This window comes from Condylura cristata, unplaced genomic scaffold, assembly GCF_000260355.1.
Source record: "Condylura cristata isolate star-nosed mole 26May11 unplaced genomic scaffold, ConCri1.0 scaffold00003, whole genome shotgun sequence".
NCBI classification, from domain to species: domain Eukaryota; kingdom Metazoa; phylum Chordata; class Mammalia; order Eulipotyphla; family Talpidae; genus Condylura; species Condylura cristata.
The window spans coordinates 31,782,772-31,788,928 of record NW_004567104.1 but is presented as its reverse complement, the minus strand read 5'-3'; the positions used below and the strand labels follow the sequence as shown (position 1 = coordinate 31,788,928).

At 41.8% G+C, this 6,157-nt stretch overlaps 1 protein-coding gene across 1 annotated transcript in view; it reads right to left on the bottom strand.

Annotated features, from left to right (window-relative positions):
- Positions 1-5,531, bottom strand: part of ROPN1 (rhophilin associated tail protein 1) — a 29,566-nt gene extending 24,035 nt beyond the window's left edge. Inside the window, exon 1 of the mRNA XM_004675146.2 lies at positions 5,481-5,531. The gene's annotated coding sequence lies outside the window, so the exon portion shown is untranslated. The remainder of the gene's footprint in view (positions 1-5,480) is intronic.
- Positions 5,532-6,157: the final 626 nt, after the last annotated feature.

Genomic DNA, 6,157 nt, shown 5'->3' with positions numbered 1-6,157 from the left:
CCTAAGGTTAGAAGTATCCCAGTGTGCTGTGCTAAGGATTATTCTTATTTTTTGTTTCTAATGTCTTTAGTGTTTTTTTTTTTATTTTTATTTTTTTTTCTTTAGTGTTTTAAAAGATAACTCTTCTAGATTGTTTTATTTGTTGAAGTGAGAGCCTTGAGCTGGGCAATCTACTGTATTCTAGCAGAAGGAAAAGACTTATTTTTGTGACCAACCACAGCTTATGCTATTTCCAGTTGTAAACTCTCAAACAAGCTATAGCAATAGCAATACCCACCTGTTGCCTGCTGTCCTTCTCTTTGTTCCTATAAAGAAACCCAAAACAACTTTTTTTAAAAACTCCGTGCAGTTGCCTTATCTGAAATACCATGACCATTTTTTATTCATTCTCTTCTTTCATCTTCCACTTCATTCCCCAATTAATTTTTTAAAAATCTTCCAGTTACAACAAAAATAAAAAGGAATACCTTTTTGCTTTTTAAAAGATGGGTTTAAGGCCCTCCTTGGTGGTGCAGCAGGTTAAAGCACTGCACTAAGAAGCTTAAGCCACTTCTGCATGAGTTCGATCCCTGCCTGCCCTGGAAGTGACCACATGGCGCGGCAGACCTCTCCTGACCAGCCCGCCTCTCCCCTCAGCAGTGTACTTCGTCAATCTGCCTGTTCTGCTCTCCACTCTGTCCCTGGTGAATTCTCTCACCCTCCGCATCTCTGGCCTGTACCCCAGTTCTGTATGAATAAATGAATTAAAAAAAAAGATGGGTTTACATTAATCTTACAATGTAGTTTAATATCTTCAATTTATAATTGAGAGAACTGATGCACAAAGAGGTCAAGGGATTGGCACAAGGTAACAGTTTATACTGCTAGCTAAACAGAGGACTTCAGTCTAATCGCATACTAGGTCATTACACGCCATGATGAAAGATGAAAATGAGGTGGGGGAATTTTGACGCTTTACTCTGAAAAAATACTTTCATCCCCTAGAAGTGATAAAGTCAGGGGGACCTCAGGTTTGTACACCAGGTCCCAAAGTCAGAGGACATGCTATACAACTTTAGGGTACACAGTTCCATAACAAGGCAATTACACATAATGCATTTTCTCTAGGACAATGCTACTCTCAATGCTATTTCTTAATATTCCTACAAATTACTGAAATATCCTGGATATTCCCACTTGAATTATATAAAATACACTTTTAGCACCTTGAAAGGAACAGAAAAAAATTATTTGTCTAACTATGCCCTAATTTTTTGTCCTGGAAATATACTCATTGTTTCTTTAACCACATTTTACACAATTTTAAAGAATGGAAGGATTCCCAGAATAATACACGTTTAGAACAATCATTGACTAGTCTTTATCTCATTTAATCCTTACATCACCTATGGGTAGGTAGGTTCTGATATTATAACCATTTTTCCAATGCCAGGAAATTGAGGCTTAGTTTTTTCAGATAAAATGTCTTAACCATTCATATTATCATGTCGCTCTCAGAAACCTCCAGTGGGTCTTCATGTCTTTTCTCATCAAAATGATGCCGTTTGAATTTCATGCTCATCACAATTTATCTTATCCATATTAGTTTTGCCTCTCCAACTTCATTTCATAGAAACATGGATCTTTTTCTAACCTGGGCCAAATCTACGGTTAAGCCAACCCAGCACTGGGATGCCAGCAGCAGTATTGCAAAGAGCAGTCCTTGTCGTCCTTTTTTAAATAGTAATTTTTGGCTATTTTATTAGCAAATTTCCCAAAATTGTTTACATATCACCCTAGTTCCACCTTTTGGAAGTTATGATTCCACAAATCTACAGGTACCTCTTTGGATTTATCTGTACTTAGTCATGCTCATATTGCAAAGATTTCATTCATGTCCATGTTATGGTTCATAAGCCCAGGGACACCATTTACAGACTGGCACAGATGTGCAGCATGTCCCCTGACCTTGGCTCCTCGTGCACAAATATGGGATCACTTTGACCTTGTCTCTAATAAGTGCATGAAGGTCTTCATTTGTTCAGAGTGAAGTGTCGGCATACCCCCACATCATTTTGATCTTTTTATTTGTTCTCCCTATTTCTGATTTCTTTATAGCATTCCTCTGACCCAGAGACTTGCAGTATACACAGAGTGAGGGGCAAAGTTACTACAGTTGCCCATATAAAGTCAGGGCTGTTTTCATTGCCTCTTTGGATGATGTTCAACATTGCACTTGTCTTTTTCCAGTACAAAACCCAAAGCCATGCTCCTTTGTAGCTAGGTGTGGCATTACACCCATAGAGTGGATCAAGCTCTAGCAAAAAACACTTATGACTGTGAGGCAGGAGACCAGGATTCTGACCCTATGCCTATTTTTGTTAAATTACATGATCCTAGGCAAATAATTAATTCAATAAAACTGTGTCAGAAATAATGCTGAATACTGAAATATGAAAATAAGTGAGACACATACCCTCTCCTCAAAGGACTCACAGGCTAGTAGAAAAGGCTGACAGGAAAATCCGATTAAAACAGGCATGATAAGTGACAAAAAGTCTGAACTAGACATAGGAGAACTTCCAAATGAGGTCCCTAACTCATCCAGAGGTAGGAGGAGGAGTTCAGAAAATACTTTCCAAAGAGTGATATGTCAGTATTTGAACAAAGACCTAGGGAAGCCTGGTTTGTTCATTGCTATATTTCTAGCTGCCAGAGTAGTGTCAGGTACAGAGCAGGTACTCAACAAATTTCCATTTGCTGATGAGAGAGTAAGAAGGGTATTTTTTGTGGCTAAGATTATTTAGACAAAGCTGTAGGAAGTCAGAGATCGTGATGAAATCAAGGAATAATGAATAACTATAGAGGACTAGCATGGACAAAGGGGGTGTGGTTGTGCCTAAGGTTAGAAGTATCCCAGTGTGCTGTGCTAAGGCTGCTAAACTTTATCTTGAAGTCAATAAGGAGCCACTAGAGGATTTAAGTTTTAGAATCACACCATCAGGTATAGGTATTAGTTTCATGTGCTAATTAATAACCTATTGCCTCTCAATTCCAAGTTCTTCTTTCATTGTCTCCTAGCAAATATGGAACCAGGACCTATATATCTACATCCACACATACACCTACACTTAACACCTACACCTACATCTATATAGAGTGAGTCAGCTGACATGATGTTAAGTTTCATCAGTAGAGGGCACTGGAGGGATACTGGAGAAGAAAGGGGTTTCTCTTGTGGGTTGCATATGTTTCTCTAGCTAGGCTCCAGGAGCAGTTTCTTCAGTGCTACTTGGACATTGTAGAGCACAGCTCCTCCAGCACTTAGCTCCTGTAGTACGTGATCCTGGCTGCTGCAGGGCTTGGCAGTCAGTAGTGCCCAGAGCCTAGGAGCTTCCTCTGGTAACTCTCTTGGGAAGCTTTGTAGCAAAATGCTGCCAAGCCCTTTTCACCAATGGCTTCTTTGCTATCCCAGAGTATAGGTTTCTGGCTACCTGCATCTCAGTAATTTCTCTGCCATCCAATGAGCTATGGTCACCCTTTGCAACAAGCTCTTGGGAGTTCTTCGTTCTTGGATGATCTACTTCAAGAGTGATAGCTACTCCTCTTCTTATTTATTTATTTTTTTGATAGCTGTTCTTCTTATTCCCATATATCTTGTCCCTTTATGTCTTAGTAACCTCCATTATGCCAATCCTACCATAGTTAAAAATTCTTTATAGAAGTTTGTTTACTTGATTTATTTTTTCTTTTTCTTTTTGCAACTTTGAAACCCACATTGACTGATGGCTATATAGATGGGCAGAGGGGCTAGAGGGAAACTTCTCATTTGACAGCACTTTTGTAATGACTCTTGAGAACACCATAGCTTGTGATGTTGCAGTGCGGAGGTACAGGAGATACAGGAGCTATGGGACTTAGACACAACTGCAAGAGTTTGGGGTGACTTCCCACTTTCCAGATTTGGATGACTGTGACACCATCGTAGAAATGGAGAACACTCAAGCAGGGTCAGATCAGTTCTTCTTCCATGTCCCTATTTGCTCTCAGAGTTCCATGTACTTCTGAGCTGAGAGACTTAGAATCATAGACTCCTAAGATTGGTGTCACCAAGGCCCAACTTCTCTGCCCTTGTGCAAGGAAATGATTTTAACACCAGATAGAAATGGTTTGGAAAGGCCTTTCTATCTTAATATTCCATAATTCCAATGTTTTGCAAAGTTCTTTTCTATTCTTAAAGTTCTCAATATAGTAGGACTTCCTCAATTATCCATTCCATCTCTACCAGCAACTCTGAAAATTCAATAATGTTCTTCTTTTGTGAAACATACAATATAAATAGATACTATACATACTTGTTAACTGCTGAAGAATACAGGATTTATCAAATATGAAATTATAGATTTGTTTCTGGAATTTCTCATTTGGATTTATATAGGTGTGGACTCCACAGGGCTTCAGCTAAATCAGCAGCTTAATTAACATGAATGAAAGGATACAGCCTACAGAATCTCAGAAGCAGTTTCTATCTATAGCTTTTGGAACCAAGGACAGACAAACTGTATGTATGTATTTGGGTTTGAATTAGAAGATGGTGGGTTTTGGATATGCATTTACCCTTACTCGGAGTGCCTTTCACAGATTCTTCTTCAGAGTTCATCTCAGATTCTCTGACAATTTCATTATACCTTCTCAGAGCACCACTTACTTCTATTTAGCAATATTTCTCTCAACTCTAATTTTTACATTTGTTTGATTCTTTACTTAATGCATACCTCCTCCAGTAGACTATAAATTTGAGGGAAGTTTCTGTTTTCTATAGGTTCTAGAAAACCCAGCCGAGTGACTGGAATACAGGAAAATGAATACATGATAACTGTTAGTCTGCCCATCGGTCCTCAGGACAACCCCTCCTGGAATGGATAGTTGAGACAGTCCATGTTACATTTGAAAAAGCAGAAGTTTGGGTCATCTATGAGCCCAGATTCTGAGGTGTTCTAAGACTATGTCCTCTGTGTGTGTGTGTTTAATTTTTTTAAAGATTTATTTATAGGCCAGAGATGCGGAGGGTGAGAGGATTCACCAGAGACAGAGTGGGGTACAAAACAGGCAGATGGACGAAGTACAGGAGCAGTGGGCGGGTCAGGAGAGGTCTGCCGTGCCATGTGGTCTCCTCCAGGGCAGGCGGGAATCAAACTCATGCGGAAGTGGCTCAAGCTTCTTAGTGCTGTGCTTTAACCCGCTGCGCCACCAGGGAGGGCCCTCTGTGTGTTTTTTTTAACCAGCTTTGGATACAAAATACACATATTTTGGCAAGAGAGAAATATTTACCCGTGGTCACATTTTCTTAAAGATCACAATCCTTCCCTTAACTCTGTGAACTAGAAAGAGTTCAGATCCCGACAGGCCCATGGGGCAGGACTCTTCTCTCAGACTCCTGCAGCAACCAGGAGTGCCCTCTTGATGCTCCCCTCCCTCCTTCTCCCCTCCAGGGTTTCTACCTGAGAGGTTCGGTCCCGAACGGGTTGTCTGGCACCTGACGACACCTCGTGCCTGGCCTCAGGAAGGCGTGGGGAGAGCTCCAGTGCCTCGCACCCTTGGCAGGGGTGCGGGGGAAGCAGCGGAACCTGGCGAGAAAGGGCGGCGCGGGTTTCAGCCGCTAGGTACCAGAGAGGAGGGCGGGACCTGGCTTTGTTAGCGCTTGGTCTTCGCCTGGCAACCAGACGCCAGCGGCGTGCCTGGCAACTGCTGCCGAGGGACCCTGCGGCGACGTCACAGAGCCACCCTTCGGCCACACGCCGCCCCTCCCTTCTTACACAGCGCCTCTGGCCCCGCCGAAGCCCCTGCGGAGTCAAGATTTGCGAGAGCCTAACTACTTCGCAGTTTCCTTGTGGCACCACACAGCCTGGAGCTTTTCGAGTTAGGAAGTCCCATTCCTAACGGGGAGGGCGGGAAGGGGCTGGAGGCTTGTGGCAACTCCCAGTGGACTTTTATAGGTTACAGAGCAAAAGTGGAGGAACCTAAAATTATGTTTTGGTTGGTACAAAGTGGGCAGGTGAGAAGCTCTTGGGAATATTAGTAGTATGACCTTCTTGAAACACTTTTTTTTTTTTGGTGTGTGTGCCAAGACCGAAGTATATGACACGCATAAACTCACTTAATCTTTGCTTTCACCCTA